Raw genomic sequence first — 25,512 nt, 5'->3', positions numbered from 1 at the left:
CTGCAACTGGATCCTTTACTTCCTCATTGTTTCCAATCCATACTGACTGTGGTCTTCCAACATCTCCTCCCCACCGATTATCTATGCAGGTGCACCCCAAGGATATGTGCTTAGCTCACTGGTCTACTCATTATACAAGTATAACTGTGTCCAGGTACAATTCCAATGCTATCTACAAATTTGCTGATAGCACCACAGTTGTCGGCAGAATTACAAATGGCAATGAGGAAGTGTACAGGAGGGAGATAGATCAGCTCGCTGAATGGTTTAACGACAGCAACGTTGCACTCAACGTTAGCAAAACCAAGGAGATGATTGTGGACTTCACGAGGAAGTCAGGGGAACACAACCCAGTCCTCAACGAGGGCTTAATAATGGAGAGGGTCAAGAACTTCAAATTCTTGGGTGTCAATATCTCCAAAGATCTGTCCTGGAGCCTCCACATTGAAGCAATCATGAAGGTGGTACTTGAGGAGATTCAGTTTGGCACCAAAACTCTCATGAACTTCTGTAGGTGTACCATGGAGAGCATTCTGGATAGTTGCAGCAATGTCTGGTTTGGAGATGCCAATTCTCAGGACAAAAAAAACCTTGAGGGTTGTTATCTTGGCCTGCAACATCACAGGCACCAGACTTCACTCCATCAAGGATATCTACATGAGGCAGTGTCTTAAAAAAGCAGCTTCTATCCTCAAAGACCCCTACCACCCAGCCATTGGGAAGGTACAGGAGCCTAAAGATGACCACTCAATGGCACAAGGACTGCTTCTTCCCCACTGTCATCAGATTCCTGAATAATCAAAGACACTTCCTTACTTTTCAGGCACTATTTTAAAAAAATTATTGTTGTAAAAGTGGTTTATATGAAAGTTTGCACTTTGACGCTTCTGCAAAACACCAAATTTAATGACTTGTTCATGACAACAAATTCTGATTCTGACATGAGCTTGTTTGTCAGTAGTACCACTCTGCTGGGTCAATAAAATCTTTACCCAAGTGTTGCCATGGAAACAATGAAGCTATCTGCCTCTCTGGCATAATGCATGGCCATGCGCACACCTGGTTATTGTTTTATTCGCTACCCAGTATTATATTATTTGCTTTATGATTAAAGATTGACAAATAAGTACAAGTACAGATTTTTATTGACACTAATGGTCTGGGCCAAATCATCTCCTCTGGCTAACCTCAAGCACAATTTTCCACAGTGAAGTACCCATCTTGTTGAGCCTCTTGTTTTAAGTAGCCAACTAGAATTCCAGAAAGCCTTTCACATCCACAAACGGGTTTCAAAATTATTGAAGATTAACTCAATTGACCAATACATTATTCTCACCCTCTGGGCAGCCAATTCTTTTATTTTAGTGGGTCACCATAGGATACATAGGTGCAGAAGTAGGCCATTCAGCCTATCAAGCCTGCTCTGCCATTCCTTCTTCAGCTAATCCATTTTCCCACTCAGCCCCACTCCCCTGCCTTTTCTCCATAACCATTAATACCCTGACCATAGGAACATAGGAAGTAGGAACAGGAGTATGCCGAAAATGCCCCATTGAGCCTGCTCCGCCATTCAATACGATCATGACTGATCTAATTTATGACCTAACTCCACCTACCTGGCTTCTCCCCATGTCCCCTAATTCCTCTATCATGTAAAAATTTATCTAACCGAATTTTAAATATGTTTAATGAGGCAGCCTCAACCACTTCCCTGGTTAGAGAATTCCAAACATTCACTACTCTCTGGGAAAAACTATTTTTCCTCATCTCTGTCCTAAATCTACTCCCCCGAATCTTGAGACTGTGTCCTCTCGTTTTAGTTTCCCCGGCCAGCTCAAAAAACCTTCCTACATCTATCCTATCCATACCCTTCATAATCCTATATGTTCCTATAAGATCTCCTCTCATTCTTCTGAACTCGAGCGAATACAATCCTATACGATTTAATCTTTCATCATAAGTCAACCCCTTCATCCCAGGGATCAACCTAGTAAACCTCCTCTGGACCATCTCCAAAGCCAGTATATCCTTCCTCAAATATGGAGACCAGAACTGGACACAGTACTCCAGGTGCGGTCTCACCAGTACCTTATACAGTTGCAACATTACCTTCCTACTCCTGAATTCAATTCCTCTAGCGATGAAGGCCAACATTCCATTTGCCTTCTTAATAACCTGCTGCACCTGCAACCTAACTTTTTGCGATTCTTGCACTCCCAAGTCCCTCTGCACAACAGCATGTTGTAGTTTTTCACCCTTTAAATAATATTCAGCTCTTTTATATTTCTTGCCAAAGAGGATAACCTCACACTTACTAACATTGTACTCCATCTGCCAGACCTTTGCCCACTCATCCAGCTTAACTATATCTCTCTGCAGACTCTCCACATCCTCATTACAATTTGCTCTTCCACTCAATTTGGTGTCATCCGCAAACTTGGCTACACCACATTTTGTTCCCTCCTCCAAGTCATCAATGTAAATGATGAACAGTTATGGGCCTAACACTGACCCGTGCGGCACCCCACTTACCACTCTCTGCCAACCTGAAAAACTCCCATTTATCCCGACTCTCTGCCTCCTGACAGACAACCAATTTTCAATCCAGGCCAATAGACTTCCCCGGACTCCACTTTCCTGTAACTTACTGAGAAGTCTCTTGACCAATCAGATAGCCATCAATTTCTGCCTTAAATACATCCAACAACCTGGCCTCCACAGTCACCCATGGTAGCAAATTCCAGAGGTTCACCACTCTCTGGCTAAAGAAATTCTGTCTCATCTGTTTTAAATGGGTTCCCTTCAATCTTGAAGTTGTGTCGTCTTGTCCTCGATTTCCCTACCATAGGAAACAACTTTGCCACATCTACTCTGTCCAGGCCTTTCAACATTCAAAATCCTTCTATGAGGCCCCCCCCCCCCCCGATTCCTCTGAACTTGCAGCAGTTCAGTCCAAGAACCATCAAATGTTCCTCATATGCTAATCCTTTCATTCCAAGAAAGATTCTTGTGAATCTTCTCTGAACCCTCTCCAATGCCAGCACATCCTTCCTTAAATAAGGAGGCAAAAATTATCTCCTGTACTTCACATGAGGCCTCACCAATGCCTTATTAGAGCAGGGATGTGATGTTGAGGCTTTATATTTTATTCCTCTCAATATGAATGCCAACATTCCATTTGCCTTCTTCACCACCAACTCAACCTGGAGGTCAACCTTTATGGTATCCTGTACGAGGACTCCCAAGTCCCTTCGCATCTCTGAATTTTCAATTTTCTCCACATTCCTTTTATTCCTTCTATCAAAGTGCATGACCATACACTTTCCCCACATTGTATTTCATCTGCCACTTTGTTTACTATTCTCCTGATCTATCCAAGTCTCTCTGCAGCCTTTCCATATTCTCAGCATGACCTGCTCTACCACCAATTTTAGCATCATCTACAAATTTAGCCACAATGCTATCTACTCCATAATCAAAATCATTTATATAAAACATGAAAAGAAGTGGCCCAAACATCAATCCCTACAGGTAGCCAACTCGTAAAGGATCCCTTTATTCCTACCCTGTTTTCTACCGATTACCCATTGCTCTACCCATACTAGTAACTTTCTGCAATTCCATGGGCTCTCATTTTAAGCAGAAGCCTCATGCGCAGCACCTTGTCATAGACCTTTTGAACGTCCAAATATACTACATACACTCCATGTCTTTTGTTTAGTCTGCTGATGGGTTCCTTAAAATATTGTAGTAGATTTGTCAGGCAAGATTTTCCCCTTCAGGAATCCATGCTGACTTTGGTATATCTTGTCAAGCAACTCCAGGTGCATAGTAATCTCATCCTTGACAATCAACTCCAACAATTTCCCAACCACCAATGTTAGGCTAACAGGCCTATCATTTCCTTTCTGCTACCTCCCTTCCTTTGTCAATAGTGGAATGCCCTTTGCAATTTCCATTCCTCTAGAACCCTGCCAGAATCTATTGTTTTTTGGAAGATCTTCAGTAATACTTCCACAGTCTCTATAGCTACTCCTTTCAGAATCCGAAGGTGCATTCCACCTGGTCCAGGAGACTTAGACCTTTTGATTCCTACTCTCTTTATCTCTGGTGATCATGACTGCACCCCCACCCCCCCTCTCTTCCCTACATCCTTGAAAGTCTGGTACACCGTTAATGTCTTCCACAGTGAAGACCAATGAAAAATACTCACAGTTCCTGTCATCTTCTTGCCTCCCATTACAATTTCTCCAGTATCATTTTCTATCAGTCCTATATCTACTCTTGTGTCTTTTTTATTCTTAATACACTTAAAAAAAAAAAGGTTTTAGCATCTTTATTTTTCAATGATGAAGAGCCACCGCACACTGGCACAACACTGCCAACCTGGGAATTTGTACACGAAACTCCATGTGACCTGGAGATCAGCCCCACTCATCTTCACTCTCAGGTGAAGAGAATACAAACAGGCTTTAGAAAAAAAATTACAAGGTTATCACACTAGTTAATGGGATGGTTAAGAAGGTATATGGTGTGTTGGTCTTTATTAGTCATGGGATTGAACTGTGAAGTAATGCTGCAGCTCTATAACTCTGTTCAGACTATACTTGAAGTATTAAGTTCAGTTCTGATAGCTTCATTATGGAAACGATGCAGATGCTTTGGAGAGGATATTGAGGAGATTTACCAGGATATTTCCTGGATTGGAGATCATGTCATATGAAGCAAAGATGGCAGAGCAAGGGCTTTTCCCTTTGGAGCTATAGAGGATGAGAGGCAACTTAATAGAGATGTACAAGTTCATCAGAGGCAGATAGGGTGAATAGTCAACACTTTTTTCCCCTAGGATGACAGTAGGAAATATCAGCAGGTATCTGTTGAAGGCAAAAAGAGGAAAGCTTAAGGGAGAGGTCAGATGTAAGTTTTTTTTTTACTCAAAGAATGGTGGGTGCCTGAAATGCATTGCTAGGGATGGCGGTGGAGGCTGATACAATAGGGACATTCAAAGACGTGACAGAAAAATGGAGGGTTATGGGTGTGAGGTAGGGAAGCATTAGATTGTTATGGAATTGGTTTGCATAGGTTGGCACAATATCGCAGATTGAAAGACCTATTCTGCAATGTTCCTGTAATGTTCTATGCTATATGAAGGTTTTTCTTTTGTTTTTACAGAAACAAAGTACAAAATCCAAGCACATCTTGAGTGCCAATGGAAGGAGGATTAAAATGGAAGTGTCTCTATCCATATTCAGAGATCATAGGTACACGCATCAGGAAAAGGAAAGATTAACCTGTGTGAACTTGGTGTCACAGGAGATGGTAAAGATTCTGGTGCTGATTTTAACACTTGGGGGAAGAAGGGACAGGAGGCTTTCAAACTTAAATTTAGAGCATCCTCCACAAAACAGACATTGTTTAAAAGGAAATAGTTAAATGAGCACCATAGAAATCAACTGAAAGCCACCAGCAATGGAACCTTTCCAAGGATCAGACGCTGGTCATAAACCAATGATAACCTTCCTGCCGAGGGATAGGCCAGTCATTTTGGTTCAGCCTCCCTGCTCTTGATGCCAGGATCCAGAAGATGCTGGTGGATTTCTGCTGGGGAAGAGGAAGCATTGGGTCTCCACTGTGGCAGTGTCCTAGTTGAGGAGGTCAGTTAGTCTTGTGTATCTGAAACCAGGTGGTGATGCCCCGCAGAGATACATTAAGCATCCTCCTTAATGGCATGCATTGATAATAAATAACTATAAATTCACTGACAGCATCACAGTTGTTGGTCAAAATATGGGAAATTATCAGTCAGAACACAAGATGGAGATCAAGAATCAGTTTGTGTGGAGCTACAACAAGTCTTGCTCTCAACATCAGTAAGACCAAGGAGCTTATTATGAGACTTTAGGAAGGGGAGGCTGAGGATGATGGTAGAGAGGGTTTGTATCTTCAAGTTCCTGGGTGTCCATATATGGCATTTGGCATGTCATCAAATGCTCTCTGCAAAGTATACTGACTGATTGCATCTTGGCCTGATTTGGTCTTTCAAATATAGTCAACACTTCTAGACACTACATAATTTGCTAAAACTTTAGCCATATTATGAAAAATAATTCTTTAGAATGTCTCATACAGTTCTAATAAATATAAAGTAACTGAGAGAAAATGTATAATTCTCAACATTCTTCACTGAGAAATGTAATAGCTCAATGCTTTAATACAAAAAACTTACATAACTACAACCAAAGTGAATTTTTTTATCCCACAAAATGTTGCCAAAGCAAAGTACTTTTCCCAACAAATGTTAGATAACAAGTGTTAGACACTTTAAAAGCAATAATAGTTAATCAGTTACAGTCAGTGAGTAGAGATTCAGACAGGGCGCAATGTCATGGTGAGACAATCTATGTAATTCCAAGCCTCTTCAACCAAAGGCAGCCACTTCTTCAGAGGCACGTGGGATAAACAGGGAGGGCGTGGATCCACGCTTATACAACTCTGATATTACACCTGTGGTAAACCAATGTTATGTCGGCTGGACGCGCCTCCAGAGACTGGTCCTACCCATAGCCCCTTGCATGTTCCCCCTTCTCTTTGCTTTGATCTGTCGAAGAGGTTCTTGGTAGTTCCTGTCTTTAATTAATAAAAGCCTGATAGTTTCACAATATCAGCCATTTGTGATTATTGATGGTACATCAATCTATATTGAGCACGCTCCTTTAAAATTTGGGGACAGTAAACTTCTACAATCCTGATCTGTTGACCATGATATTCAAGTTTCCCTCTGCGATGAGCTTCACAAATCAAAAGATCCTTAGTTTGATATTGATGCAGCCATATAATGACCTGAGTTGGCTTGGGCGTTAGTGATCAATGTGCTCTATCAATCTCTGGCAGAGATGGGAGAAACTCCTTTCCAAAAACTGCACAGAGAAACTCCAAAAAGAATTTTGCAAGTTGCCCACTTTCAGTAGCTTCAGCCAAGCCCAGAATACATAGTTTCTGTTGTCTGCTCCTGCCTTCTAGGTTAACGACTTTCACTGTTAGCTTCAAATTGCTGTTGCTTAGTTTGGAGCACGTTTCTTCTAATCCATCAAATTGCTCAGAATAAGCTCAAAAGATGATAAACATTCACTGTGTTCCTTGTTTAAACATCAAACTTCTTTTAGCACCAAACTGATTTAAAATAGCTTTAACCTCATCGGATAACGACTGTTTGCGCTGTTCCAGTCAATCAGAAATAGCTTCCAGAGTGCGATTAGCTGGCACTTCTTTCTTTCCAGATTTTCCACTTCTTGTGGTCATTTTAAAGTAAATGTGAATAAAGGAGAGGAAAGGCGTCAAATATGAAACACTTTGGTTGTAAAATAAAGAACCAAATAGGTGGAAAAGGTAAAAGTAGGAAGGAGCTACTGACTACTGCTGTTACACCATGCTGCAGCCAACCAGAAGTCAAATATTTTTCAGTCAGAAAGAACTTTAAACCTAAAGTACTGCACGAGATCTTAGCCAAAAGGCCAAGAAGCAATAACTTTAAACCTATGTGCTGACACTTCAGAAAGACAGCTTATGTTTTCTTGTTTAAAATGTGACCAAAAGTGAAACAAAGTGCTTGAAACACTCAAGAGCTCAGATGTCAGGTGTAAAGACAACAATAGTTTCATTTCAGATTTGGAACCCAGCGTCAGCAATGGGGGAAAAAGTCTGTTTAGATAGCAGGAGATGGGAGAGGGGAGAGGAGAAGGGGTGGAACTAGAGAACATAGTTAAACAGAAAAGTCTGCAGATGTTATGATTGTAGTGCAATACACAAACGTGCTGGAGAAACTCAGCCAGTCACGCACCATCAACAGGAAAAGAGTGACCAGCGTTTTGTCACAGAAGGTGCAAAAAAAAACAACAGGTACCGGAATAAAAAAAATGGAGGTTGAAGAGAAAGGAAGGGGAAAGATGAGGAGAACAGGCCAGAAGGTGAGAAGATATAGGTGAATATTGTTGGGAGAGTAGAAGAGAAAAAAAAGCAGAGGAAACAATGGAGATTGGAGGCCAAATCTGGCAGTCAAGCTCCTTGGTTTGTGCAATGCATTGCTAATTTTGTGCAGGACATACTATAGAAATTAAGGAAAAAAGAGGACAGCAGAAGGAAAGAGCAAGTTACCCAACATTGGAGAATTCAATATTGAGTCCAGAAGGCTGCAATGTGTCTAGATAGAAGACAAAGTGTTGTTCCTCAAGTTAACATTGCCACTCATTGTAACAGGTGATATACAAGTGAAGTTCCTTTCTCCAAGAGTGAAAGCTCATTTCTGACCACGTATCTGGTGCAAGAATGATTGACAAGTTAAAAACAAAAGGACAACTGAGGCAAGTACACCTTGAGGTGCTACAGCCTCAGAGTGCCAGTTGGGTGCCGAGAACATCTGGTGCACGAGTGCCTGGATCTCAGACCAGCCACACCTCCTCAAGGAGAGGCACCAGAAGCCTTGCTACCAAATAGACTGTGCATGGAGGATGAAGACATGCCAGCCAAGAATGTAGAGGGTGAGTTGGGGGTTACGAGGAAGGGCATAGGCTGGTTGGTTGAAGAAAATTAATGTCTTCATCAGGGCCAAGTCTTTGGGTAAATTTAAAGCAGAGGTTGATAGGCATCAAAAGTTATAGGGAAAAGGCAGGAAAATGGTCAAGAAGAAAAATACATCAGCCATGAATTAAATGGTAGAGCAGACTTGATGGGCTGAATGGCCTAATTTCATACATCTTATGATCTTGTAGTTGGGGTGGTGGGGGTGTGGTTTAATCAAAGTTTCAAAAGAAATAGAAGTAATATTGGGACCTCTCTCAGTGGGACCCAGCCCAGCACTGTGCTTTGATAATCACTCACAGGCCCACATGAGCCTTAGCTCACAATTCTGCTTCTGTACAGGAAGGACAAGAGTAGCAGCTTCACTTTGGACATGCATCAGGCATACAGACTCCATTCTATCAGCGTATGCCTCGTCAATATCTTTCCACAGTTCATAGTGTACGAGATAGATTTTCAAACATCTGGTGCTGAAATAAACTTGGCACCATCCTGGTTCTCTCCAATGTTACATTGCGTCAGAAACAAAGCACCAGCCTCTAGGGTTAAGGCTGTCCAAACTATTTGTGAAGGAGCGTATTCCAAGATGGCCAACACCAGTGGATCATCTGCCCTCACCAGACAGCCTTTCAAAATATATTTACCGACAGCTGAGAGTGGTTCCTCACACCTGCACAGGCTTCGATTCAGCGCCTCGGACAGCAATTCAGATGATGATAACTGCAATTGGGGTTGTTTAGTTCACAGATTAAAACAAAGTCCTCCCTGAACATCCCTCTGGATATATTAAACAGAAGTTGTACACACTGTGCACAAACATCAGTGAGAACTGCATCCACGCGTGATGGTTCTTCCTTTGCCAAAGACCTGGAGGCAGGATGTATTCAGGTTTAAAATCTGAATCCAGGGCAGAGTACTGGCTGATAGCAGTTGCTCAGACCCTTGCAGATGCCAGCTTCTGGAGGTTTGGCAGAGAGAGTCTGGTGTTGACGGTGCTCCTTTGGTGGAAGGAACTTTGTATCGGGGTTTGTCCTTACATACTCAGGTCAATCCCATTCAAAGCACCAACAGATTTGAAATATTTTATTGGACATACATTCCCTAACAGTTGCTTAGTTTGAAATAGCCTAAACTAATGAAGGAGGAAAAGAACAGCCAAGACTGTTTCTCTTGTGTCTCCGTTACAGCCAAGACTGGTTGATTTCATCTCAGTGGATATCACACTTCAAAGTATCTGGGTCAGGCAAATCCATATGTTAATACTTCATACTAATATGACTACATCACACAGACACTCCAGGAAAGTTACTGCGCACAATCAAACATTAGCACGTAACTACAAGCAAGAGAACAATTGTGCAAGATAATTACTCAAGCAATACACATTCCAATAACCTGAAATCTTAACTTACAGTGTCCCAGCCTTGAAGCACTATTTCTACAATGTACAACCTACCACCACCTCTATTCCCCTGACGCCCCACCCCAAAAAGAAACTTTGAACAGTTGGGGATGTGGATGGCATTTCGAACCAAGCAACAAACAGAAGAGAAAGTAAATGTGAGATAACAGTATAAATGGTGAGAAAGAAAACAAGAGAACAAAGACTTAGACAAGTGCCTTCTCATGATTCTCAGGGTGAAGTCACTCAGAGCACAGAACTGCAGAAAAGGAAGGGAACATCCAGGAATCCTACACAGAAAGAAACAAGCCCGCAAGCCAGCTGAGGACATGTAAACACAGCAGATGCACGTTCTGCTCAAACAACAGGCTCCATCTACACAATTCTATTACTTGTTTGAGTGTTCAGGTTAATTCATCTCTCAGCTGAGAGAAAAGCAATACTCTATGCATAGAAGCTTAAACTGCAAACATGAGGGAGAGAAAGAAAGAGAGAGAAAGAGAAACTCCTTTCTTACCTTAGAGGTAGGACACAGTTAATTCCATGTCAGAGACTTTTGCAGCGTTAAACTGTGTTTGGAGAACAAGCAGGCAATGGTTCCTACCCCACTGGGAATCAACCATAACATTCCTGCCATGTCATTAGACAATGAAAGGTGAAATATACAGTAAGTAGAAGTCCTGAACCAAGAACTAATGATGTCATCCCTTCCTTATATGGGGCAGCATTGTGCAGATTAACTTTGGTCAGTGAGAAGGCGGAGTTTCAACTCTGAGAACCAGCAGCTAGAATTAACAGAGGAATCCAGCTGGAACTGAGTTTAAATCCCAGGCTAGGCTAGGCTTGTGGTAGTGGACAGGGTTTTTTCAAGGGAGGGTGGGGTGGGGATGAGTCGAAGTAATCCTTCAGTCTATAACCACATTCCTCTGCAGTTGTATGTGTGTTTAAAACAAAGCTTTAGTGCAGACAACGCCAAACACACAAGTGGAGCTGTTTTAGTTGCTTGGTGTCATTCAATTATTGTTAACAAGTACCAATTCTCTCTTGTTTGAACCTGTTATGCAATCTTTGGCAGTCAGGCTGCTTTCATCTCAATCCTTGCTCTACCTCACTATTATGTCTTTTGAAGGACAGCTGATGTCATTTCAGCTTCATTCAAATTCCAAAGCAAAATTGTGGAATCTGCACCAGTGCAAACCTGGAAATTATTTGCAATCTTTGAGAATAATAGCATAATAAAGGCCTTTTAAGAGCATCATAGGTATGGTGGAGTGGTGCTTAATTCTTGCGAGATGAGAAATTAGGAAGCCTGTAAACCTGGAGTGCAAAAATCACTAATGGTGATGAAGAAACTAATGGACTGCTGGAAGACCCAAACCAATCACACACTATTTTGGGATAGAAATATGCCACTTTTGCTGAGCATAGCCAACATAACTCTTGACATGATCTGGCAGATCACTCCATGGCAAACAGGGATCAGCATGAACCTTGCTAGAATCACTTAGATCCCATGAATGAATAATGCAAACAGAAGAAGAGCCCACAAACTTGAATGGGGTTTACTCTGTTTCTCCCCCCTCAGATGCTGCCTGTCCTGATGAGTGTTTGCAGCATTCTATTTCAGGCCTCCAGCCCTTACATCTTCAGTAAGTCTACTGATTGCTTTTAAGCTGCCAACATTTTGTAGGCAAATATCTACACAAAGAGATCCCACAGTAGCAACTTGAGTCAGCTAATCAGAGAACATCTCCATACAACAAAACCATGCAACCTTGGACCTCTACCGCAATATAAAACTAGATGGAACCTCAACCTCAACCTTCAACTCACCATCTTGCTATTCTGCGTCAGCCAAAAGTAAGGCTTCGTTGCAATTGCTGAATGCACATCACGATGGGAACTGTGCCTTGGACTCCCCTCTGAAATGTGGTTCTGTTGAAGCCGGAACTGATAGAAAACCTTGGCTACTACTGTACTGTACTTTAACAGAAGTTTCAAACATTGAATTCTGGTATTCAAGTGCTGGAGTGTGATTGAAATCTCTAACATTGGACTCTGAAATGAGAACGCTATCAACCATGCCATGCCAAGGTCACCACATAAATGTTTGAGTCACTGCCCTGGAACTGCCCCACATTAGTCCTTGTTTGCTTGGATCCCCATTGAGGAAGGGAATTCTGTCGACCTCAGTGGAACTGAATTTCAAAAGGGAGTACAACACACAGCAACTGTTACATTGCCTGTTCAAGCCAAAGAGTCAAAGATAAAATTATACACCAGTGACAATTGACTTCTACAAGGGTATCATAGACCACCAATATGTGACCTCTTTTGCCTGGGGAAGGATGGGAACATTCTACCCTATCCTACACTAAACTCCTTCCACAGAACGTCATTACTTGTTCAAACAGTGCATCTATCTAGTGTCCTGTGAAGCTTGGAAAACACTGGTATCTATTTGGTTCTGAATTTAACAGCCCATTTCATAATTAAATCTGTTAACCTGTCACCTGTGGAGATACCCAAGTCATCAGCTTTTCATTATGTTTTCTTAATTTTCCAGAGCAGCAGAATCTAGAGCATTAAATATGGTCCCATCACTTCCTTGTTTGAGATTGGCAAAATAATGCCTTTTAACTGCTAGTTATTTCCGTGGTATTTGTTTTCTCATTGGTTGAAAATAGTTTTGCACGACCAGGAACTTTAGCTGATAGCATGGCAGAACTTCCACATTTCTCAGGCCTTTCCCATCCATGGGAACAGCAGAGCATCACTGACTATATCTTGCTGATGTTTCCACAGCAGAGCCAGGACCTTTTCAGCTTCTTTAACTCCACTCACATCAGCATGGGGGTACCCTGAGCACTCCTGGAGGATGTAAACAAGATGCTGATGTCTAGTGCAGAACACAAAACTACCAGAGGTGCTCAGCAGGTCATGTAGCAACCATAGAAAGCAATAGGTACTTGGCATTTCGGGCCTGAGCCTTTCTTCAGGCGTGCCAAAAATTAGGCAGACAGAAGGTGTGGGATGGGGAAGGGTCAGGGGAAGAGTAGAGGCGTGAAGCTGATTGATAGAAAAGGCTAATCTGAAAGGAAGAGTCTGTCATGTGGCCCTTACAAGTGAAGGTGAAGTCCCTCAACCTTCCTTCAAGGAAAACATCACAGTATTTTAGAGATTTTCTGGTCCATGACGGCCATCTGGTGTAGCAAAAGGAGACTAGAATCAAAGTTGTATTTCGCTGCCACCAGGTTATTGAAAAAAAGGGTTATTCCCCACTGTGGAACTTCCCAGCCCACATCCCCATTGGTTCTGCCATATCTGATCTCTTCACTCGATGTTAAAAGATTCAAAGGACATGGGAGTAATGCAGGAAGTTGTTGAGATGGAAGAGCAACCAGAATCGTTGTGAATGATGAGGATGGATGGAAGGAATAAAAAGTCTGCTCTTGCTCCTGGAACAGGATCCACTGGGACTTCTTTGCCTTGTGTTAAGGCCCAGGTAACTGGAACATGTAGTACAGCACAGGAATAGGCCCTTCAGCTTACTATGCCTGCACCGAACACGATATAACATTAAATTCTGCTGTTAGCACACAATTTATATATACCACTCCATTCCCTGCATTTTTGTGTATCCAGAAGGATTACCACTGGGTCTGCTTCCTCCATTACCTCTGGCAGCCTGTTTCAGGCACCCACTACACTCTGTGCAAAGATCTTGCCTGCACATCTCCTTTAAACTTTGCCCTCTCCCTCTCACCTTAAATGCATGTCCTCTAGTCTTTACATTTTTAACAAAGGTGGGGTGGGGGGAAGATTCTGTCTGTCCATCCTATCAATACCTCTCATAATTTTATAAACTTCTATTATTCTCCTCTCAGTCTTTGACTCTCCAGACATCATCTGTGGCATGAGTTCAAACAGTCAGAGGGCACAACGTCAAGCCAGTATGAAAGCTTCAAGCACAACCAGACCTGTCGTTCCTCACCAAATGTTACTGGAATGGTGAGGGCAAGTCCTCCTGCTGGAATTGGTGACTGTAGTTCTCCTTGAGCTACTCACTCTAGGCCTTTCTCTGAAAGGACTGTGACTTCAGCTGCCATGCCACAGAATCCATTGCTTGAAACTTTGCTCCTTCCAGCTGAACATGGAAGCAGAATGTTCCAACCTGAATGCACCGTGGTAGGAATTTTAGATTTCCCCTTAACTGGCTGAGTTTGGAAGAACTCTGTAATCTCTGACATCAATGCTTAGTAAAAGAAACTTATATTACTTGATTTCACTATGAGGGAAAAGTTACGTTTGTTCACCTCATTCCCACCATTCAGCAGGAGACCAGGAGTTAATCCTCTGTCAAAATCAACAGTGACACCCAGTAAATTAATTCCAGTTCAAATTCTGGTGGTGAAAAAAGTTTTGGAATGGTTCACAAATCCACCTAAGAGTTGTATTATGTTTACAGAATTTAGTCTGGTAGCAAATTGGTAATTATTTTCCGAGGACACTGTGTTTCAAAAACAAATAGTGAGATTTATGAACTTTGGATTTTTATGAGGTAGGTTCAGCTGGAAAGGCGCTGCTTAAACTTAAGCCCCTTTTACACAGCCTCTTCAAGGCAGTAATATTGTGCCTTTCTGTGGAAAAAGTATGAACGCGGAATGGGGTGGGGGGGGGTGGGGTCATTGTAGTCTCGCCTTTAAGCTGGAGATCGTCACAACGTTGAATCACATTATGCTGGCATTTTTTGGTTTCGTGTGAAAAAGCAATGCTTGCTTAATGACAGGTCTTCTTTACAGCAGTATTGTGGGATCTCTGTGTAAAAAGGGCGATAGAATCAAGGCAATGAACAAACTGACATCAATGCTATGTATTTACAGACCATTACCTCATACACCAATAAATCAAATGCTGGCTCAGGAGAAGAGAGAATCATTTTGTTTTTAAACACCTGAGAAATGAGGTAATGATTGCCAGAGTCAGTGTCATATCTTCACAAAGGTACACTTGATCTGACAGGTCTGCCAACTATCCCTCCGTGATTGTTACAGAATCCAAAAGTTTTCTCTCCCCAGTCTATCACAATGATAAGGAAAAAAATGCAGGGAAAATTTATGAAAAGGTAACTTTTGCCAGCAGCTTTAATGATCAATTATTACTGATGCAATTATTGTCAGAGATCAGGATTGTGACATTTGGTCTGATTCTGCCTTGTTAACAGAACAAGGAGCTCTGATCCTCAGGTAAAACGATTAAGGCTACAGTGTAAGGTTCAATGCTCCACTTTACCATGCTGTTCTGTTGTTGAGGCTGCTACATTTAGTTTGAGTGCCGGCAGCTTATGGAGGTGGAAACCAACACGGTTCTTGGCCCTCTCCCTATCTGATAATCCTCGCTGGAAATGCATGTGAGGACAAGGTTGACCATTTCCTATAATCCCTGAGCAAGGACACATAACCTGCAACTTCGCTGTGCAGAAAGACCACTCAATCGTCACAGGGTGGACACTCTCCCCATTGTCCCTGAGTCAGTTCTTTGGCTATGATGTCCAATCAAAGTGTGTGACCCTGATTTTCCCATATAATGCTCACTGAAATTTCTGAGAGGAAGGGCCTTACCTTAAATGTCTTGGAGACAGGACCTCTACTTTTCAATCACTACCCACATCATCTCTTGACCCTTAATAAGTTCCTAAAAATGTGGACCTTTTTTTGCATTTCGAGAGCCACCTCGCAGGGAAAGCAGTCTGATGTTGGAAGTTTAGTTTATGTTTATTACTGCTTGTACCGAGGTTCAGTGAAAAGGATTGTTTTGCGTGCAACCCAGTAAGTCGATCAATACGTAGCACAGCAGAATAAAACACAGCACAGAGAGTGGAGTTACAACAAAAGATCAGTATGAATAGAGTAAGGGCAATATTATTTTAATGTTTACCATTGCCTTCTGTGCCCTACGTAGTTATCCATGAACTGTGCAAAAGAGTGTTCAAAGTACAAGACCAAGCTGAGCAGTCACTCCACCTCCTGTATGGCTCAGAGGCTTAATTATTTGAAATAAGCACTCCAAAGTGTACACTGCCTCTGTAATATCTACCAAATCCATTGGGAAGATAAGCAAACCCTTGTTAACATCCTCCCTCAGCATCGAAGATCTAACCACACTCATCCAGCCACCAGGCACCCAGCACAGGCATTCCGTCCTACGTTCCAAAATTCTTGGCAGTCCAAGGAAAAGCCTCTTGAATTTTCTCAAGGCCAAAAAAATAAATGAACCATCCTGACCAACTTGTGGGAAACCCTGGGCCCCTGCTGCACAGAATGCAGCTTATGACCACCCCAAGTCCGGATGACAGGACCACAGGGAGCAATGACCAACTGTAGGAGGAATGGGTGACCTCCCAAACTACTCACCCTCACATCCCTTCAGCTGCCTCCTGCCCTACCTACAGAAAAGTCTGCAGTTCCCACATTAGCCTCATCAGATACCCCAGAAATGGAGTGTCATCCTCGATCTTCCAGGACCACATAAGACTACGATGATATGACAAGTAGATCAATTCTCACCATCTAACCAAACCAAGACATGTCTTATAATGTTTTAACAGGGATAAAACAACATATACAAGAGGCCCTTTAATCCATAACAACATTAGCAGAAGACCATAGAGAAACAACTTTGTTGGATAAATAATCCATAGAAACTATTTTCACTTTAACTACTGCTGTGCATAAAACACCTCTGCAGATTTCCACTTGTTCAGCGCTCTTCAGCTTCAGTCTTGGAATGCTCTGGTCCTATTTTGCTGGTGCAATGAAGAAATGGATGACCTCCAATATGAATCAAAAATAGATCCCTATATCTGGCGATTTTAAAGCCCTGAAGTTGAGTGGTCTGAGGAAGTCAACAATGTCTTTGAGTATGGAAACAAAATTTTACAAACAGGAAGGATTACTAATGATTATTGTATCCTGTTCAAACCACATCACTCAACCTTGCTCCAAACAAGAAGATGAAGAAGTGATTATCCATCCATATAACAATTACAGCACAGAAACAGGCCAATTTGGCCCTTCTAGTCCATGTAAAACACCTTCCCCCTCATGTTTCCCCTAAAATTTTTCCCCTTCAATTTTCCCCCTTCAATCTCAACTATGTCCTCTTGTTTAAATCTCCCCTACTCTCAATGGAAAAAGCCTGTCCACATTGACTCTATCTGTCCCCCTCATAATTTTAAAAACCTCTATCAAATCACCCCTCAATCTTCTATGTTCAAGGGAATAAAGTCCCAGCCTGCTTAACTTTTCCCTGTAACTCAAACCCAGGCAACATTTGTCTAAATCTCCTTTGCAGTCTCTCTATTCTGTTTATATCCTTCCTATAATTCCGTGTCCAAAATTGCACACAGTATTCCAATGTCTTATACAACTTCAACATGACATCCCAGCTCTTGTATTCAATACTCTGATTTATGAAGGCCAACATACCAAATACTCAACTTTCAGGGAATTATGTACCAGAATTCCCAAATCCCTTTGTTCTACTGCACACCTTAATTGTCTACCATTTAACGCAGTGGTTCTTAACCTTTATCTTTCCACCCACATACCACTTTAAGTAATCCCTATGCCATCGGTGCTCTGTGATTAGTAAGGGATTGCTTAAAGTGGTATGTGAGTGGGAAGAGAATCACTGCTCTAGACCCAAATATTTTGCTTGAGAAAAATTGTTATTGGCCCATTTCCTTTGGAGTTATGAAACTGTGCACATAACAAGTCAATTAGGTTCGATTAAAACAGTGGTTTTCAAACTTTTTCTTTCCACCCACACACCACAGAGCACCGATGGCATAGGGAATACTTAAAGTGGTAGGTAAGTGGAAAGAGAAAGGTTGAGAACCACTGGTTTATCATGTATGACCTTTACTGATTAATCCTACCAAAATGTAGCACCTCACATTTATCAGCATTAAACTCCATCTGCCATCTTTCAGCCCATTCTTCTAACTATCCTATATTCCACTGCAAGCTTTGATAACCTTCTTCACTGTCCACAACACCACCAATCTTCATATCATCTACATACTTAACTATCCGTACAACCTGCAAATAGGCCTTATATTGATACAGAGGGAAGCCAATTGGGCCCATGAGGTCCGTACTGGGTTCCAGGGGAAAAAATCCTATTAGTCCTTCCCACTCTTTATTCCCTGCATCTTATTTCCCTCAATTTTTTTCTCTCACATGCCCATCAACTGCCCTTTGATTCTTCTTGTCTTTAATCAATACTGGAGGTAGCCTACAGTGCCCACTTAACCAGTGCATGTTTGGGATGTGGGTGGAAACCTGAACATCTGGGGAAAACTCACAAGGCCGTAAAGTGAGCATAAAAACTCTGCACAGACAGCACCAGAGCTCAAAGTTAAACCTAGGTCTCTGGAGTTGTGAAGCAGCCAATAAGCTGCCAAAGCAATGTGGTGATCAGGTAAGGTCTGAAAAATAGAAATTTTAACCAAATATAATGTAATTCCTGACCTAGAGAAACCTCAACCTAGTTCACAGAAAAGAGGTGATGTATTTTGAGGTAGAGCATATACTAAAAATGATAGGGTGCTAAACAATGTTGATGAACAGAAGACTGTCCAAGTCTATAGTTCCCTGAAAGTGGCACACAGGTCATTAAGGTGCTGAAGAAGGCATATGGCGTAGATTGTCTTCATAGCTTGGTACACAGAAAATAAGAGCTGAGATATTACATTGCAACTTTTTGAAACATTAATTAGGCTACTCATGATGTACTATATGCAGTTCTCATCATCACACTGTAGGAATGATGTGATTGTTTTGGAGAGAGTGTAAAGGCAGTTGCCTGGATTGGAGTACTTAAGTCATGGGGATAGATTATAAGAGCTGGGCTTGTTTTCCCTGGAGAAGAGGAGGCTGGAAATTCACCTGATGGAAGATCATGAGTGGCATAGAGGGAGTAGGTAGTCAGAATCTTTAGTCCATGGTAGTAGTATCAAAAACAAGAATATGGGCTTCAGGTGAGAGGAATACATTTTAATGGGATCTGAGAGATAAGAATTTTACATAGAGAGTGTTTGATTTCTGGAATTTGCTGCCAGGGGATTTAGTGGAATCAGGTACAATCATTATGTTTAAGAGGTATTTAGACAGTAGGCAAGGCATAGGAGGCTACAATCCCAGTTGCAGATGGGATTGATAGGTCAGGATGTACTTGATGGGCTGAAGGGCCTGTTTCTTTGTTAACATCACTGTGACTCTATGAAAATATTTAGTATTCTCTTCATCACTTGATTTGCATTAACTTTAATGAAATACACCTTCCAATTAATCATAATCCAGGCTGTTGTCCAAGGTACAATGGCTATAATATTACATAATGCTTCCTGGTGCAGAGAGAGTGACATAATGGAATTTCCTTTAAGTCTCTGATGTTTTACAGCCCTTCTGTGCCAAGTCAAATCTTTACCTTTGAACATAGTTACATAGCATTGTCATGCAGCTGTGCTTCAGTTTTGGACAATAAGACACAGTTTACAATCATGGTGATTTGAAGGCCAAGCTGCAATTTTAATTCCAAATTAATAAGTAATGAACCAGGTTAATAAGTACTGACTGACACTGAAAGAATCTTAGAAAACGTGATCTCTTTAGAACCAAAAGACCATTTACTCAGAATGCCTGTCCATAAAGCTATTGTGGAAACATGTGTAAGGGTTCTCTGGAGACTGTGACTATGAAATGATTGAACTTCTAGGCCTCCTTCTGTACAGACTTTGCAACCTTCCACAAATAGAACAGAGCCATTTTCAGGGGCAATTTCCCACACCAGTCTTCTGGAATAAATGTCAGACTAAATATCAGGGTGCACAGTTACTGTGGTAATTAGCACAACGCTAATTCAGGGCCAGCAACCCGGGTTTGAATCCCCCTCTGCCTGTAAGGAGTTTGCTCGTTCTCCCAGTGACCTGCATGGGTTTCCTCTGGGTGCTCCAGTTTCCTCCCATCCTCCAAAGTGTACAGGGTTGGTGGGCTAATTGGGTATATTTGGATGGCATGGGTTTCAATGGTTGGAACCAGCTTCTACCGTGTTGTAAATATATTTAATTAAAAAATTTAATCTGGAAGGATTTCTGTTCTGAAATTGCACAAAAGTTTGAGATGATTCAATCATTAAACTCTTGCAGTACAAAAGAGGAGACAACAAACCTTCATTCCAGGCTGTATCTTATCCAAAGTCAGGAATGAAAAGATTATTTTAGTGCATTCCAATACCTAGATCCTGTCAGAGTGTAGCTGGGTCCTTGTTTTGTCTGATCTTTACTCAGTGGGGGAAGAAAAGGCTGAAACATTCTTTCAGTCTAATTACATTTTCTGAAGACTTCTTCCAGGTATGCATTTGATCTGATTAATTTGTGAAATAGTTGTCCTCCTGGCATACATTGTGCTCATCATTGTAATTTTGTCCTTGAGTGCTCCAAGAGGCAGGGATGAAGCAGATCTGAGATAAATTCAGAATGTTGCTGAGTCACAGTAGTTGGCTTGTTTCATCTGGAAAGGAGAAGGTATCACTGAATGGTGTAGCAACTTTTCCTTGATCTCACAAACACAACTGGTTTTTTTTGTTAAAATCACATTACACTCTCTTAGTTGCCTCGAGATGTATACGCGAACTTTATCTTCGATCAATGTAGTTGTGGGAGTGAATGTCCTCCTGCACTGTTGTCTGGAGGTTCTGGAGTTGGGCCCAACAATGAAGGAACAGAAATCATCGGTCCATGTCAGCACTGTTTGTGACTTGCATCGTCTTGTGAAGTAGTTTGGAAGATGGTCGCCAGTGGTCTGGTCTGACTAGTGTAATGGATCTGTGTTAATATTAATATTTAGGTTATTGTTAAACCTATATTTCATATATGTGTATATATCTTGGTAAAAGTTAGTTTTGGGTGGACGGGGCTCATTTATATTCTACAGACACACATGGTTCTTTGCAGCTGGTAGCTGGCTTCAGCATCAACAAATGTATTTGCATTTTTAATACCATTGACTACAAAAGCCAGTTTAAAAGCTGAAGAGTCTGGTGTTACATTGCAAGGAGAAGAGATGAAAGTTTTTTTTTGATGGTTCTTGAGATAAGTGGAACAATGGATTGTTTACTTGAGTATACAATACACCATTTTGTTGGTAAATTCCAGACAGCCTGGAAACAGGAAAGAAACATCAAACAAAGCTAATTTGATTCTGTAAGTAAGTGGACAGAGATGCTTTAAGCAAATAAATGTCAAGAGACATGATGAACTTCAAAGACAGAAATGATGTCATTTATCATGTGACATGATAGATTTACAAGAAATATATTAACAAAATGAGAGACAGAGGTCAGTTTTTAAGGGAACTCGCCGTCCTGTTCAGACAGGATTGAAAATAGCAATATTTCCTGCAGAGGGGGAAAAAGCTGCCTATGTTACTCCTGAAAAAGGGGAAGACAGAATAAGTGGCTTTGAAATAAGTAAGCCCACTTCTGACTGTCTCTTTAAGATAAAGAGAGCAGTTTCATCATTTGGAACACAGATTTCAAAGTCTTCATTCAAGAGAAGAAAATACTCATGTGAAGAAAATCTCTCTGTAAGACAAATCATCAAAACAATGGTAAGTTAAATAAGCCTGAAGATGTGATGCTTAAAAGCGCTTCATAATTATTTCTGAACTGAAAAGTTAAGACGTTCAGGCAAGACTAAAATAATGCTGAAGTTTGAAAATGGACTTTTCAGAGTTTGGGAATTTAACAAACACACACATACACACATATTTACATTTGTACATAATGGGGTTTAAGTTAGAGATAAATAAGAAATGTCATGTTATTATTGGTTTAATAAAAACCGTTATTTTGAATTTACCATAACCTGGTGAAGTTTTCCCATTGTTGTTCCTTTGCTAATGCTAATGAAGTGTCTTTAATCACTAACAAAATTGTTAGTTCATAACACTATTGATGATAGATCTGCTCCCAATGTTCTTGCTTTCAGAATATCTCACCAGCACTAAGCCTCCAATGTTGTTATGACCATTTGGTTACATCATTGGACCTGGGTCTCATTTATCTGGTGGAGACAATGGCCCAGAATCTCCTGCACTACTCAGCCTCAGGGTATGCTTCTGAATCAGCATGTTCTCTGTGTCAACATCCTAAAGATGCTTGCTCTTACCAAGTGCGTGCATATTCATGCATGTGTGTGTATGTGCAAGTGCACGAGTTCGTGGTTGTAATAAATGTAGATGTGTAAGGCATGTGATTGGGTGCATAAGCAAGTGTGGTGGTATGCTAGTACACATGTACATGTGCGGGTGGTCTGTGTGCAAGAACGTGTAGGCACGTGTGGCAGTGGATGTGAACAAGTGGCTGCATACATGGCATGTAATTGCATGTGTAGGTGCATCGAATCCACGCTGTTGAAGACCCAACTGTGCTGGGTAGGTCACGTCTCCAGAATGGAGGACCATCGCCTTCCCAAGTTCGTGTTATATGGCGAGCTCTCCACTGGCCATCGTGTCAGAGGTGCACCAAAGAAGAGGTACAAGGACTGCCTAAAGAAATCTCTTGGTGCCTGCCACATTGACCACCGCCAGTGGGCTAATATCGCCTCAAACCGTGCATCTTGGCGCCTCACAGTTCGGCGGGCAGCAACCCCCTTTGAAGAAGACCGCAGAGCCCACCTCACTGACAAAAGACAAAGGAGGAAAAACCCAACACCCAACCCCAACCAACAAATTTTCCCCTGCAACCGCTGCAACTGTGTCTGCCTGTCCCGCATCGGACTTGTCAGCCACAAACGAGCCTGCAGCTGACGTGGACATTTACCCCTGCATAAATCTTCGTCCGCGAAGCCAAGCCAAAGGAGAAGGTGCATGTGTAAATTACTGTGTTGGTTGGGAAGAAGTATGCATGAAAGTGTTTTTAAGTGGTTGTGTAGGTGCATGTATATCTGGGTGTGTAAATGGAAGTGAATATATGTGTGTAAGTGCCAATTTCCACATCTTAATTTAGCTCAATTGACCTTGTGGGACAGTCCTTCTTCTTTGCATGTCTGACTCCAGAGTCACACACTCCATTCCCAGTTCTGTCATGGGAAGTGATTACCAAGCAGGCAGTTGAAAGGGTTCCAGGATCTGCTCCAGAGTGCAGTTTCCCACTGAATCCCAGGATCTCTGGCCCATTACTACTCAAAATGGAGATGTATTTGGGATAGTATAATGGATGAGCAGGACACAGAAGCCCTGTGACAAAAGGCAGAAAGAGAGAACTACCTCACAAGTCACCCACTCACTGTCCTGACTGTGGCAGAGTTTGCAGGACCCAACATTGGCCTGGTTATCCATTTCAGAACTGGTGTAGGAGCAAGTGTCCTAGACCAAAAGGGGCTGCCAAGGAGGTACATGTGGAATTTGGTATGCAAATACCTGGGTGGAGGTGGATTGGCAAATCCCATCAAGTAAGGGAGATCCAAAACAAGCCCTGCCTACAGAACAGCTAAAATCCATGTTGAGATTTGAGTGGGCTCTTAGATGCTGGCAAAGCTGTCATAATTCTTGAACAGTGACATTGAGCAAAGCTTAATTAATTACAAAGAAACAAATCTAATAAGCTGCTTGGGTTCCTGGCAACTGTTCCCCTCCTCTCAAATAATTGGAGATTGTGTCCCTGGGCCTGGCCTAGCCTGTTGGGGGTTCTGTGGGTGATGCCTTAGCTGAGAACTGATAAAGAACAGTCAGTGAGTCCACATGTGCCAAGAACACAAATCCCAAACAGTGTCAATGCTCGTGAAAACTATGGCATTTCTGTAAATAACTGCCAGCTTTACTTTGCAAAATGTTGCCCGATGTCCTTAACTCCTTGGCGTATGAGAAACATCACTACTGAGAGCATGATGCAGGATGTATCTGCACAATATGAAGCAGGGCAGAGTGTGTTTGGGAGGAAACAGACACACCCAGAGGAAAATGACAGAGGTTCCGGGAAAGCGTACAAAATGCTTACAGACAGTGGCATATTCGAACCTGCCACTGAAATAGTGTTATGCTTAACTGCTACACCAACCCCCAGGACCAGTGACATTAGAAACTCCCTATTACTCACCTTACCCCCTAAGCCTCTGGTGTGGCTGCATAAAATGTATTTTGATTTTACAGATTAAGTATTTTACATTCTAAACTGGTGTTTATTATTTCACAGCACAACCAGTTTATGATAAAATCTCATATCAATGTCATGGAATCCCCTTCTTTACCCTTTCCCTTCCTCACCTCTTTGATTACACTATTTAGAACCCATCTCTTTCATTGCCCCAATATCCCCTCATGTGCCTTGCTGTCAGAGCTTGTTTGATCATGTTCCTTGAAATGTTTGCTAAGGTCAGGTGGTACATAAATGCAAGCTGTTGGAACTGTTGCGACAGAACTGCCAACTTGTTCCACTGAAATCTCTCAATCGGTTTAACTCATTGGGTTGGACTGCAGCAGACAAGGGCTGCTGCCCAAAATCATTTTTCCTGAAAGCAACAGGAACAAATGTAATAATTTACCTCCCAACCTTTGTGAACTTTCCAAGGAAAGCTATCATGCAAGTCCAATGCCAAAGAGATTATGTGTGGTACCCAGATTTTCATTTTTCATAATATGAATGTTGCTTAGGTAAATAAACATGAATAGAACAATAATCACATTTATATGATAATAATATCAATAATGACAAAATGTACATTACATTTATCAAAAAGAATACATGCAAAAAGAAAAGAAAATAACCTAGCTATTCTACAAATTCGACCCCCTACCTACAGAGGCTGTGGCAAAATACATAGACTACTATCTGATAATGAAAAAAAAACAACAAGGTCAAGAATCAAAAATTAGTTAAGCTTACAAATTTGGGAAATAATTAAGAAAAGAATCCCATTAAGAAATAAAATTTACATTCATTACAGTAGTGGAACATTTAATTTTTTTCTAAAGAAAAACAAGCCATCCTATCAGGCGACCATTTAATGTGAGTGGGAGGGACACCATCTGTCCATTTCATTAGTATGGCCTTTCTGGCAATCAGGGAAGCAAAAGCTACTCCATAGGATTATGAAGAATTCAATATCAGATCATTCGGCCCACATATTCCAAACAAGGCAATACAAGAAGATGGTGCCAAATTAATATTAAGAACAAAAGATAGTGAACGAAATATGCCTTCCCAATGATTAAGAAGAGAAGGACGTGACCAAAACATATGATTCAATGAACCATCTTCAGTTTTACATTTATCACTTTTAGAAGATGTTAGGATAGAATTTAGTGGACCCAGATTTTCCTGGGCTAGATGCGAATGGCCTGACTCATTGGTCAGATGCAGACTTGCACAGCTGGCAGAACTTGAGGAGAGACTTTGCTAGCTGCAAAACCTCTACATTTTTAAAAATTTCATTGGCACTTAATTCAAAATCAAAATAAATTATTTAAAAATTA

General features: G+C 41.5%; 1 protein-coding gene across 5 annotated transcripts in view; it reads right to left on the bottom strand.

Annotated features, from left to right (window-relative positions):
• filip1b (filamin A interacting protein 1b) overlaps window positions 1-25,512 on the bottom strand; it is a 265,621-nt gene that overhangs the window by 53,074 nt on the left and 187,035 nt on the right. Inside the window, exon 1 of one of the 5 annotated variants that reach the window (XM_069932131.1) lies at window positions 10,494-10,604. The exons of the other annotated variants lie outside the window; for them this stretch is intronic. The gene's annotated coding sequence lies outside the window, so the exon portion shown is untranslated. Of the gene's footprint in view, window positions 1-10,493; window positions 10,605-25,512 lie in introns of those variants that run through there. 5 annotated transcript variants of the gene reach the window in all.

Source organism: Narcine bancroftii, chromosome 4 (genome assembly GCF_036971445.1).
Source record: "Narcine bancroftii isolate sNarBan1 chromosome 4, sNarBan1.hap1, whole genome shotgun sequence".
In the NCBI taxonomy this organism is placed as follows: Eukaryota; Metazoa; Chordata; class Chondrichthyes; order Torpediniformes; family Narcinidae; genus Narcine; species Narcine bancroftii.
The sequence above is the reverse complement of the archived record's forward strand: the minus strand, read 5'-3'. Positions and strand labels throughout refer to the sequence as shown.